A 14,215-nucleotide genomic window follows, 5' to 3' on the forward strand; every position below is an offset into this window, starting at 1 on the left:
AGTAAGCCATAGAGGCAGCAGAGAAGGCAGTTACTGCACAAGGCTGTAAGGCAGTAAACTACCAAGGCAGTAGGCAATATTCCCAACAGTATATATAATTAGTTACAATTATGAAATACTATAAGTATTTCCAAAAAATAGCTTTCCTAAAGCAATAAAGAACTACTCTATTATCTATAGTTAACAAGTCCATAACTTATAGAAAGGAAAGCTTACACAGATGCTAGTTTTCCTTCCTATAAGCAAGACAAGAGTTCATGTATAATTAGAAAAGCTACACATCTGTCCAAAAAAGCTTCAAAATATATCCAAAAAAACTGCCTCCTATGCAAAATGTGACCTTCCTTCCTCCTACAATACAAGGGGAAAAAATATATATCAATAATATATAAAGACAGAACAAAAGCTATAGAATAACCAAAAAGGAAGTAACCAATATGAACAAAAATTATAAGGGCAGAAACATACCCAACTAGTGATCATTCATCAATATTAACTGTGGTACGAGTACCACCTTTACTTGAGTAGGAACTAGAACTTGTTGCTGTTGTTGCTTGATTTAAAACTAGAAAAGAAAAAATTGGCTAAAGGCCTTGTAGCTGAATTGGCACCTCCTCATGCACAAAGTGCTTAGGGGTCTAGGGGGAAAAGGGTTCAAGCTGTGGGGTTAGCAGCATGTTGTAATTATTTCTAAAAAAAAAAAGAAAAGAAAAAATTGAGACAATAGATTAAATTTTGCTCAAGTATATGACACATTTAATAACACTTAATAGACAAGGAAGTTTGGAAGTTAAACATATTACCTAATTCATGAAATTCATCCTCCAAGGCCTCCATCTCGTCCTTTGACTTGCAAAAAGAAATTGGGACATGGGCTTGCAGCTAGTTTTGAGCACAAACAAGATTTTGAACCATGAGAGAGGAGAGTAAACTTCGAAATGGATCAAGTATGCGCCCTCCGGTACTAAATGCCGATTCAGAAGTAACAGTAGAAACAGGTACAATCAGCACATCCCTAACCATTTTGGACAACACTTGGTACCTATCTGAATTGGCTTTCCACCACCCCAAAATCTCAAATTTCACATCCTTTCTACTTTCACAATTTTCAACCAAATATTTTTCAATCTCATTGCTACACCTTGTAGACTTCTCAGCCTCTAAAAAAATGCTCATATCATGAATTAACCATCGCATATGGATCACTACAACCAATTGTATCACCTTCCATGTGTGTCCTCTCACTCTCACTTGGCACTATCACATTTGGTGAATCAACCCTAGAGTAATCATCATACAAACTATCCATGGTATCCCTCACCAACTCAACCATCTCATCAGCCACTTCATTCCTATGAATTTTAGAAAAAGAAAACTTCAAAAACCTCATTTTCTTCCTTGGATCAAGAACCACAGCCACATACAAAAGCTGATTAATTTTATCCCCTTTCCCCTAGTACTTCTCAAATTTAGCTTCCATTTTAGTTGCCATGTTTTTCAAGAGATGATTTTGAGATTTAATTAAACTAGTCGCAAACTCGCGCAATGCGCAGAAATTTTTTTTATTTACTATAGTGAAAAATACTATTTCTATTTTAAAACTTAAATGGTAAAGCTAAAAGCTGTTCATTCCTAACTAATAGTTAAAATGAAAATTTTTCTCAATAAGCATACATTAGACAATCTACCTCTCTCAAATAAAAATAACATTTAGTTTATTATGAGAGCATAAAAATTTCTGGACAGGGAGTTAGACTACACAAGATATACCAACTAACCACCCACATTGCTGTGATCCAAACAGTTCACCAAACTATTCAATGGATGAGAGCGATGAGCAATGTCTACAAAGGGAATGGTTGTAGTCAACATGAGCTAATGACTCATGCAGTCATGCTTACAAAGAATTCCTCATTAATTGAAGATAAACGATATTGAAACTTTACCCTTTGCAAGTAAAGCATAAAATATGTTCAGCAATTGCAACCCCAGTTTAAGAAAATTAAGGCCAAAATATCTTAGAATCCCAAGTAACCTCATAACTACGACATTAATACAGTGTGTTGAAACCCAAGCAGGTTCTTCTATAAAGTAATTATATCTCCACAGTAACTAACCCCTATATATGCTTTGATTTCAAGCTGTCAATAGAGTTTGTCACAAAAGATATACCAACCCAATGTGACATTTCTTTGAAGATTGGAACTTCTCTGGGTGGGGTTCATTAGGGATTATACATATTTTTTTTTGTAAAAATATATATGATTTATGAATATTAAAAGGGACAATCAAACAGGGGGTCAACTTCAAAATCAGAGGTGATGACAATCTATGCTACAAAAACCAACATTTTAAAGTAAAAACCAACCTAAGAAATCAAGGAGTTGATATAGTTGAGAGAGCGACTTTACCACCAAATCTTAGATGTGTGTTTGGTTCATTAAAGCTACATCAAAAGGAATCTCCTTCACCCACCAAATCATTTTGGGAACCTCGAGCCTCATAATGGTGTGGGGTAAAATACACCAAGAGAGGAAACTACAATGATGCAAATTTGCTTTGAAAAAAAAAACACGCATATGGAGTTAATAGTCCAATTTTGTAAGGGATTAAAAAGACAAACCTTCAAATGTGCATTGTGTTGTTTTCTCTCCCAACACCAAATATTCCCATCATTCATGGTCCTAAACCTGGAATTGAAATTCCTTTAAAGACATTTCAAAAAAAATTTAGTCCATAAAAAGGGCAAGGTTACTCATGAATCTTGATTGCTAACCCTAAAGTGAACCACCAATGTTGTAGATTGAAAGTTCAATATGTGTGTAAAACACCCTTGAACATTTAGACCCTAAATTACAAAATATAAATTCAAGCTTATTATTAAACAATTAATGTGTGGAACATGAACATAAGCCAAACACAGAATTGATAAACAATCTAAGCCAATTATAATCGCATCCATAGTAGAAAATAAAAGGCAAAGATAAAGGAAGAGAGACGCAAACACAAGAACAACACGCGATGTGTTATCGAAGAGGAAACCGAAGCCCTCGGTGTAAAACCTCTCCGTTGCCCTCCAAGCGGTCAATAATCCACTAGAAAATGTAGTTAGGATACATGAACAGCAATAGGCCCTCCAAGCCTAATCTACCTAGGTACCTAAGCCCTCCAAGCTTCCTGCTCCAATGAGGTTGCGTCGAACCTTTTTCTTTTCTAACTTACCGAATTCCGCTACTAAACCATAGCATCAACAAATGAATATTGGTTCCTTCCAAACTGCTTCCCTTAGCATAAAATGAACCCTCTCACAGACATGGGTGTGATGGGAAAAGGATTTGGTCAATGACCTCTCAAGGATGTATCAATGGAGAGGAAGAGAGTAGAGAAATTTGAAGAGTCTCTTAGTGAAGATTGGGGATGAGGCAATCTTGTTTTTCTCTAGGGTTTCTCTCATAAAATTCTCTCTAGAAGCTCTCTACATTTTGTGGGTATAAGGGTCTATATATAGTGGTGTGTGTTTGGAATACGAAGAGTTAGTTTTTTCCAAACAGGGTTAGTTGGCGGCTTGGCCTCGCGACTTGTCCAAGTCGCGAGCTCAAGTTGCAAGATAACGGCCTAGCCAGCCTGGGACTTTTGTCCCATAGTGCGACAGCTGGCGTGACCCTTCACCTCCCCGCATGCTTCTCACGTGTGCAGCAGTTGGCGGCTTGCAAGCCGCGAGTCAGTCGCGAGTCCTAGCCGTGAGTCCCTGCTTCTTGGCACAAAGTTGAGCAATTCTTCACACTCTCTTCACACACTACCCTTACATGAATCCCACCTAAATACAGGGTTACTAAGTGCTAAATTACATGCAAATTGGCACGGAATAAAGTGAACAAGATGGTTGATAAATTTCAACCTTTCATAGATGATTTACAAAAAAATGCAACTTAATTTGACATGTAGATCATTACTAAAATATTGATACCCTCTAAGGTATATTTACATTTACATTTAAATTTATTTTATATGCGCATATGCTTATTATGCATCTTTCATTATATTAAGAAAATACAAAACCATTTTTAACATTTAATGAGAAAAACCCCAAATTGAATTTATAGTTTTTATTTTTTTGCATTGAAGCATAAAACTGCTTGATTTAATTTAATGAAAATATAAATACCTTTTACTCAGCATTGTGGCTACAAAACATAGATAAAAATTATGTGATATTTTGCACCAGTCGTGATTTTCAATAGAAAATATCTAATCTCTGAACATATTAAAATCTCATCTGATGTTATCTCAAAATCTGAATATTAGTCCAATGGTATTGCAACATGTTAAAAAAAAAAAAAAAAAAAAAAAAAAAAAAAAAAAAAAAAAAAAACCAAACCAACACCAGAATCATAAGTCCCAACAGAGAAATTCATCTAGTAATGGTGAAGTACATGTTCATCAAATTGTATTGTATTGTTAGTTGTACCTATGCCCATTTGTCACCAAGCCACATCATGGGGCTTATCGAAATATCAAGTCTAGCTACCATTGGTTTTGAAATATCATAGAAACCACACTCCACAATTCTCCAAAATGCAAATATGATCAGAAACTTGATGTATTAAACCATGCTTTATAACAAAACCTGTATTTAGCAAGTTGTTCAATGCAGATAATTAAAAAAAAAAAAAAAAACATCCAATAGGAAAAAAAAAAAACCCGAACATTTCAAGCAAAGAGTAACATGGCAATCAATACATATTTCATCAAAATACATGCTTAATATGGCTCAATTGGCACTTCTTTCTCCTATAATAATTAGTTGAAAGGTGAGGTTAAGAGTTTAAAACCTGCTAGGTACGTCTGTAACTTACCAATAAAACAAAATGGAATAGGTGAAATGTATTGGTTGTAAATTGTAATATGTGATTCCCATATGTATTGGGATGCCTTGTGAGGATATTTTGTGTTCTAAATGTTTCTTAGATTTGTTTCAATGAATTACCTACCTGAAAAATAAAATTGAATAAGTAAAAAAATATGCAGATAGTAGATGTGTTTAGGATAGGGCCATGAAGGTATCAATTCTGCATATAATAGGATCACTACATATTAAGAGGCATATTTTCTACTTACCAGATTCTATAGTCATATTGATTGTCCATGATTTAAAGTTGTCCTCTGGGTGGAGGAGATTTAATCCAAGACATTTGAATACCTTTCAGAAGATCTAGCAATTAACAATTATGCAAATCCCTAATATCTATGGAGTGGCTTATATGAGAATTCTCTGTATTTTTTGCATTACGAATATGAAATTTGCTCCCACACCTACACAATAACATGTTCCATATGACTATGGCTTTACAATTACATAACCTATACATCAAGCTGAACAATAACATCCATATTAGATTAAGTTCCTTAGCTGGAGAGCAAAATATATTTCCCACTCACATAAATATTTTGTAACATATTGTAAATGTGAAGAATCTTACATTTTTTTCTTTATTGAAATTTCAACATAGATAGAAAAAGAAAAATAAAAGGGCAAGATTGTTTCCAAAAGAAGGCTTTAATTTATTGTGATATATAATATATGAGCAGATGGTGGCCAAAAAAAAAAAAAAAGGCTAAGAGGATTTCAGAAATATCTTCAGTAACATCATAGCCTATGATTCATAGGAAAGAGAAATAGGATTCAGATTCTTTTCTTTTAAATTAATTATTATAGAGGAGTACAAAAGGACGAATTTGAAGGGTTTAAACAGTCAGTTGTTTAAGGCGGCACATAAATATTGGAGAACCATCCAAATTAGTGGAAAAATTCACAAGGGATCTCAAAAAAAAGAAAACACAAACTCTTTACTATATTAATGGCCACCATTTCATACAGTTATGAGCTGTACAATTTAAAAAAGCACACAGCATCCCTCATGTCTTTCATTAAGAGAACATTCTCTTCGATATTCCTTCCCATGACAAGTGTGGTTTGGTGCTGACCAATCAATATACTTAAGCCAAGGCTTAAATTCTATTGGCCCAGGCTGTAGTAATGCATTTATAGATTATGTTACAACATAGATAGGTCTACAATCACCCATTTTAGATGGCTTAGGAATCTTAGTAATTCAAGAGAAGATGGTGGCGTTTACCTCCTTAATAATTAGTACCTGACCTGAAAAAACAATTGAATGGCACTTGTAACATCTTGCACAACACTCTACGCCTTTTTAAAAAGGGGACTAAGAAACCATACGGAGTTATACCAGAGGGTTTTATCTCCATCCATGCAAATGTCAAACCTTTTAAAAGGTCTAACTCACAAGGAAAATGTAAAAACAGGTCTAGTCCAATTCACACATGGCCAAGTTGGGATTCCCTTAACTAGGGTTAATCGTGGGGCGAAAGATATTTCTATGTGGGGTTTACCCAAGTAATGTGAGTGCCACATGGCCTTGGTATCCGTTGACCTTGGGCCTAGGAACCCAAAATTCGTCCATATAGAGGGACTATCCGTCTATTATGGAGAGGGGTCCATCCATCATGTGGTCTATCCGTCCATCGCTCCATTCGTTGCCTTACTCCTGACGGCTCACTAATTCAATACCATTAGGTTTATTTAAACGGATCCATCATCCTCGATTTTTATCCCCTTCATTTGGTATGCTGGAACATGCTAGAATAGGGTTATATCAATAAAAGCTTTGGGTAGACAATAGAGAACAACATGCTAGAATATGCAGGATCCTTATCAATATTACTTGTTGGTGGTTAAATTAAGTTCATTAGTTTTAATCAAATAGGTAGACGATAGAGTTGGGTAGACAATAATGCTAAACTAAATTAAGTCCATTACGTGTGCTTTAATTCCTATCATTGTAGATTATCAAAAAATTCCTATCATTGTCTTTCGTGTTAATGAATGCTAGTATACCCAACTACCTGCTTGCCTCAAACATATTGGTCTATTGTGCAACAAATTAAATCATTAGACTATTAGTTTTTGAATTTAAAATTAAGTCCAAATACCTTAATAAAATGTGTTTGAGTCATGGGTCTACTGTGCAACAAAATTATGAGTGTGTTATTTGTCTTTAAGAGATAATATTATAGTTTACTTTTCTAATTGCTCCAAATGTGATAGCTTTTGGGTTTATTGTTATAATGTTGTTTAAGACTGTTATGTTTAAATCACTTAGACCTAAATGTTATTCAAATTTCTTTTTTCAGTTTGATATTGCTCTCTATCTCTTGATCATTAAAATAAATATCTACATATTATTTTATATGTGTTTTTTGTCCTATTAATTATAGCATGGGCAAGATATCAAAGAAGAATGGTGGAGACCCAAGCAAAGAAGTACAATGGAATAGTTTTATGGATGATGCTTTAGTGGATGCTTTTTTACATTAAGGCTGTGTTTGGTTGCCGTAAAATATTTTTCGGAAAATAGGCTATTTTCCGAAAATGCTATTTTTGGGAAATGAAAAGATTTTCAAGTGTTTGGTTGCATTATGAAAATTGTTGTAGAAAATACTTTCATGTGTTTGGTTCTATTATGAAAATGCTATTTTCCTACACATTTTCTCACCTATTTTCTTAGCATCCAAACAAATTTTATTACAAAAAATTTCAAAATCACAGCCAAATCCCAACGCCATACACCACCAAAACTCCATTTCCACCCACGGCAGCAAACTCCGACAATCAAAAGCCACAAAAGAAACAAAACCAAAGAAAAAAAAATCATCAAATTCGGTCCAGTCGTTGCGGCCAAGCCACTGGGTTCGATCAGCACAGCGCGGTGTAACTCACTTGGTCTCGCCGGCGCGGTGCAACTCGCTGGGTCTCGCCAGCGCGGTGCGACTAGTGGGTTCATAGGTCGAAGGTTGCCGGTGATGGGCTTTGGGCTTGGAGTGGCAGTTCGTGCTCTCTCTCTCTCTCTCTCTCTCTCTGACTTGCTGGGTCTCTCTCTTTATGCTCTCTTCTCTGTTTTCCGGAAATGGTTATTTGAAGTGAAAATAAAAACGGAAATCCTTTTCACCCTTGACTCACGGTCAACTGAAAAGGATTTCCGGAAAATTGATTTTCTATGTGCAACCAAACACCCGAAATTACAAAAAAAGCATTTCTGGAAATGGTTTTCATCCAAAACAAATGCAGCCTAAGTGATCATAGGTGGTAGAGTTAATAGAACTTTTACCTCTAAGGCATATGATGACATAGTGAAAGAGTTGGTCGAAAAATTTCACATGGAGATTAACAAGGATAAGGTGAAAAATCGAAAAAAGATACTGACAAAGAATTTTCATGAATGTTATGACATATTTAAAGATGGATTGAGTGGTTCTGGATGGACTGATTCTTTAAATATATGAACAGCTAAACCAGAAGTTTGGGAGCCACTCTTAGCGGTAAATTCCCATTTATTTGTTAGTTTAATTTTGTATTACATAATTATATATTTGTTGTATTAACATTTTCCTTTGTTTGAAACAGTCTAAACTTGCAGCCAAGAAGTGGATGATAACACCTATGCATAACTACTCTATGATGGCACAACTTTGGGCTAAAGATAAAGCAAAATGTGATCATGCTAAAACTGCAAAGGAGAAACGTGCTAGGTATGTTGCGTCGACCACTATTGATGATATTCATAATTTGGTATCCCAAAATGAAGTTTCTTTGGAGAACTTTGAAGTCGAAGATGATTAAAGGTCACCAGAAATTAATGTTGTACGTTCTCGAGTGTCATCACAAGATGCAATGTCTTCTAAAAGCAAGAAAAGAAGACTGATAGAAGATGATGAACTTGGGAATGTAATTTCCCAGTCATTTGATAATATATCAATGGCAATTGATAGGAAAACTGAGGTTATGGCAAAGTGCCTTTCAAAGTCATATGGAGCAGAAGTTCATGCAGCTTTGGGCATATTGGACTTGGATCCAATATCAAAGACTAAGGCCTACATATTTTTGATGGAATATCCAATGTAAAAGGAGATGTTTTTTGGTTGCCTAGATCATGAGCGCAAATGTGTCCTATTGACACTGATGTCTAGGCCTAAAAATTAAAAAAGTGTGGGATTTCTTGGCCAACTTTAGATTTGCTTTATTTTGTTATTTTGTTTTGTTTTGACAAGACTTATTAAAAGAGTTTTTTTAGAAGATATTTGTTTGCATTTTTAGAAAATGTTTATTTTGTTGAAAATAAATATGTGATGCGTTAATTGCTTTATACCTTACAAATATACAAAACTTGATTTTTAGCTACAATAAAAATTTTTTCCCCTAAACTAGAATAATTTTTTATGTTCTTTAAAAAGAGGAGTATAATAGTAATGTTATTATAAAATAATTTCATTCCATTCCTTCCAATGTCACTTCCAAACAATGTTACTTACATTCCATTCCATTCAATTCTTTTTCATTCCTTTATTTTAAAACATCCAAACATTATTTTTTTAATTCCATTCCATTCCGTTCGTTTCCCTACTAAATCCATTCCATTCCATTCCTTTAATGACCATTCCATTCCATTCCCTTATGAACTCCCAAATAGAGCCTCAATACAAATATCTTAGGAATAGATTTACAACTACAGTCACTTAAATTATATTTTCAAAACCTTTTTTGTTTATTTATTTTATTTTATAAAGGTTGGGGTGTTACAGTTGATGATTTGAGATTCTTCTTTCTTTGTTGTTGTTGATCTTCTTGGTTTGCGTTTTGGATGTGGAAAAATATCAGAATGGATGGTGTTGAGAGTGGAAATTATAGCCTAAAATATGAATCCAAAGAATGAATGGTGTGGATGTGGATGGCTTGGCTACAGCAATAATAGAACATATGCCCTACCTCACTTTTTTGTTTTTATGTATTTTAATTTATCAAAGATATATATTTCTAATGAATCCTAGGGTTTATGTTTGATAGGCCAAGAATGTATTGACCCCTTTGGTAATATTAATCAATTAATTAACCAAGTGAATTAATTATATTCAAATACATGCAATAAGTGTGGTAGCACAAACAAATCAGCAACTAAGTTAAGTATGATACCTTATAGCTTCATAGTTACAAGTCAAAGATGTCAAGGGAGTTCTATAATATATATTGAAAAGAAATCCTACAAAGTAAAGGTGGAGGAAGCGGGATTAGTCTTTATGATGAGGATTATTGAAAGAAGTGATGATTTTCTACGATCATTTTGTTCTAGGAAAAGGTGCAAGAGGGTTATTAGCATCTGTGGAGGATTTAGCCAAAGCAGAACCATCACAGTTTTTCTTAAGGAAGATTGATGTGCAGTAAGATAGCAAGTGAGACATGAAATGGATAATATGTGAGATGCAATATTTTCAGGCTATGAAATTGCAGTACTGTCAGGCTATGTAAATAAGAGGTGGGTTGAATTGAATTGAATTGACATTCATAATAGGGGGAACAATGTTTTATTTTGTTGGAGGAGTCATTCAAAAGAAAAAGAGAGAGACAGAGAAGAATCCACAAAAGAGTATTTCTGAAATTAGCATATGCAGGTTTCTACTGTCTGTACTGAAGAATCCACAAAAAAAGTATCTCAAGTATTGAAGAATATTAAAATAGATATATACAGCATGATTCTTTTAGGGGTCACAACTCACACAAGGAAAAGCTACTAAAATCTTGACATTCCAAGTAACTTGGTACTATAATATGACTACACATTCTCTTGCATGATGCTTAAGAATTAGGAAACAATCTACCAACCCATCTTAAAATAAAACTGCAGCATATAATCATACTAAATCTGTTGAGTTTTGAATATATAATAAATAAACAATTGAAACACTCAGCTATTTTATCAAACAATTGGCGTGCATCTAACAAAAGCAAAATTTAAAAGATATAGGAAGATGTAAAGAGAGAAAAGTGGGCAGTTTTCTAGAGAAGGACTCAAGGGCAGGGGAGAAAATAAAAGAAATTAAAGAATAAGAAGTACAGAAGAAAATAAAAGAGACAAAATACCTTGAGCTTTGGTAAGGTAGGAAGTAGCATAGCGTACATGTATATTTGGATTTGAAGCACAGTTGGGACTTGGGAGAAGGGGATTGCCATTGATGGTGGAAGGAAGGACATGGGTAGTTATATACATCCTAGAGAGAAATGTTACACCGGTTCACTGTCTGTGTTGTAACTTGTAACGGCAAGGTAGGAAACAGAACACTTAAGCTGGAGAGTCTAAAGGGAGAGGGAGAGACAGTAGTCTAATGTGGTACAAAAGGAGGCCAGCTGACTAATGGTTGAGGCACAAATGAATAATACCAACGGTTTTGTCAAAATTATCAAAATTTAATTATACCAATTGGAGAACCATCCAAATTAGTGGGAAAATTTCACAAGGGATCTCATAAAAAAGAAAACACAAACCAATTGGAGAACCATCCATACAGCTACATGCTTTACAATACAACCCACGCCATTTAAATAACCTAGGCATGTAACGCAAAAGAAAGTAACCCAGCAGTAACCCAACAGTAACAAACGTAGAAAAGAAAAAAGAAACCACAAGCAAAATAATAGAGCAAGAAATTGGGATATAGGGATACCTCAATTGAACCACCCAGCTTACATCAGTATTTATATAGATGTGAGGAGAGGAAGGAAGACAAAGAGGCTGCCGTTAGAATCCAAAACAGAAGCTGAAACCATAGAACAGGAAGATGAAACCGTGAGAATCAAAAGGTGGGGAAGGGGAAGAAACTAAACCTCAAACGATGAATAAGTTGTAACCGTGAAAACTTAAAGCATAAGCCGTGTAAGTTATAACAGAAGGCAAGGGAATAGCATAAGTTGTAACCGTGAAAAACAATTAGGTTTGACAAAGGGAGTTAGTTGAAAAGGCTTTGGGTGTGGGCTTGGGCTTTATAGTGAATTTAAATGTATATGAAGTGGATTTTAAAGCAAAGATAGAACTGGATATAATTTTAGTTTTATTAGTATTTTATTCATTAGTAAAAACTATTTTAAATTTGAATTAAAAATTTAGAAAATAGGATGGGAATGACATGGCGGCTGACATGGCTTAATGTGAGCATAGCAACATTAAATGTTACGCTTCAGCTTTTAGTAATATATAGATATAGATATAGATATAGATAAGACAGACATTTACAGGTCAATTTACTGAAGAAAAAAAATTTTAATTGAAACCAAATACTTGAAAAAAAATTCTGACTATATTGTGCAGGGAAAAAACTAATTCAAACCCAAAGACATTAAATGAAAAAAACATAACCCAAAAAAAAAAAGAGATAAACAAAAGGAAAATCAGGCTAACCTAAACCTTTCAATATGATTCAGTATCTCTTCTGGCAAAATACCAAACTGTCGTATCTGGTAGAGAACTATGTAAATCTGTGCTTCTCTTCTTGCAAAATACCAAACTGTCGTATCTGGTAGAGAACTATGTAAATCTATGCTTCGACAAAAAGACAGGCAAAGAAGGATTTTTTAAAATACAGTGAATAAGAAGAAAGAGAGACTACAAAAGAAACTATAGATGTATGCAAAGTTTTGCAAATGTTTTAATATGGATTTATTCAAAAAAAAATGTAAGATTAATTACACACAACAATTTGTTTTTAAAATAAAAAACTTTTTGTAAAGATTAACAAACTAATTTAAACATTAATGTGTACACCACAAAACAATCTTTAGTAAATAATCCCTAAATATTCAACGTCATAATTTTAAGCAATATGTTGGCTACTTAATTTACCCATTTTAAAAAAAAAAAAAAAAAAAAAAAAAAAAAAAAAAAAAAAAAAAAAAAAAAAAAAAAAAAAAAAAAAAATGATTTAACAGAAGCAATTGAAGTCCTAAAAACAAAAGAAAAAAGTACACAGTGTCTCATATAAGAAAGGTGAAGAAGAAATACAACCTGTGTTAGTGATAGATTGTTTTAAAGAAAGTGAAGGGGTATTCCGGCAATTCCAAATCTCCAACCAATCATGGTGAAATTACATTCTTTGTTGGACATGCTTTTGATTCTCTCTTCAACTTTTCTACTTTCTGCTCTATACACAGATTGAAAAATCAGTCCTACAAACAAATAGGAAAAATTACGGAATGTCTCATATAAGAAAGGAGAAGAAGAATTTCAACATGTTTAGCAGCAAATGCCATGGGATCAACTAAGCACTCTAACCAACCAAAAATTAATTAAACCTCTCTAGGTAGATTGAAAAATTAATAACAAATAAATAGACAAAATACTAAAATCAAAGCATCAGTTATAGGAGGAAAAAGACTAATCAAGCATATATAAATTTTAAAAATTAAAAAAGAAAAAACTTGGGAAATATTATGAGGAACAAACTACTTCCTATCTTCCCAAATAGCACTTGAATTTACATATCCAGTCATTGAGTTTATTAAATAAAAGAAAAATACATAAAAAAATTTAACTCACATTTAAAAAATTAATTATTTCATTCATAATTTTGTATAGTAAAACGCAACAATATCCAACAATTTTGTTTTTCAATTTTTTGGGGTTATACCTGTTGGCAATATTTCCCCTGCTTTGCTTGTGTTTGCTCCACCGCCTCTCTCTTCTTCTTCTCTAATTATGATTGTGACCGTTGATCAAAACCAATTTTAAAGCCAAACCTTAATAAGAAAACAAATCTCTCATATTTCTTTGAACGGTGTTTAGTGCAAACCCTTAATATAGTTGATGCAATTGCGTGAATAATTATGTTGGTCAGGGGGTTTGTCACATGAAATAACAAAAGGGAATTATAATATTGTCTTCTACCCAGATCAAAGAAAAAGAAAAAAAAAAAAAAATCCTACCGGACTGTATCTATGTCTCTCTAATTATTCTGGCGTTTTCTCTGCTTCTTTCATCGCTTCTCCCTTTCCCTGCTTCTTTCATTGCCTCTCCCTTTCATCTGCTTCTTTCTCTACTTTCATCGCCTCTCCCTTTCTCTGTCTCTATCTCCGTATCTCAATACCTCAAGGACGTTTGATCGTATTTAACTTTGACGGGTGCCGGTTGCGGTGGTCTAAGTCTGGCAGGGGATGGCGATGGCCAGCCGTACGAATCTCCAGGGTGGCGCAAGGTTTTCCTGACATGGCAGCACCTCTTTAAAATTTAATTTTTTTGGGTCTATTGTTTCTGAATGGTCACTTTTTAAAAGCCAGTGGGAATCTAATTTAGAAGTGTAAGATGTTTAATTGTCT

At 33.9% G+C, this 14,215-nt stretch overlaps 1 long non-coding RNA gene across 5 annotated transcripts; it reads right to left on the reverse strand.

The window, feature by feature from the left end:
- Positions 1–2,578: 2,578 nt before the first annotated feature.
- LOC112006871 (uncharacterized) lies at positions 2,579–14,150 on the reverse strand. Of its 5 annotated transcripts, none has more exons than XR_010629907.1 (6): positions 13,826–14,150; positions 13,531–13,639; positions 12,909–13,044; positions 12,306–12,441; positions 11,575–11,667; positions 2,579–2,705 (listed from the first exon to the last, which is right to left on the reverse strand). It is a non-coding gene; the product is annotated as an uncharacterized LOC112006871 (long non-coding RNA). The 5 variants fall into 5 exon arrangements; XR_010629910.1 differs by having other exon boundaries at positions 12,306–12,420; positions 12,909–13,069; XR_010629908.1 differs by having other exon boundaries at positions 12,312–12,441; positions 12,909–13,069.
- Positions 14,151–14,215: the final 65 nt, after the last annotated feature.

Source organism: Quercus suber, unplaced genomic scaffold (assembly GCF_002906115.3).
Source record: "Quercus suber isolate HL8 unplaced genomic scaffold, Cork oak 2.0 scaffold_8, whole genome shotgun sequence".
Classification (NCBI taxonomy): Eukaryota; Viridiplantae; Streptophyta; class Magnoliopsida; order Fagales; family Fagaceae; genus Quercus; species Quercus suber.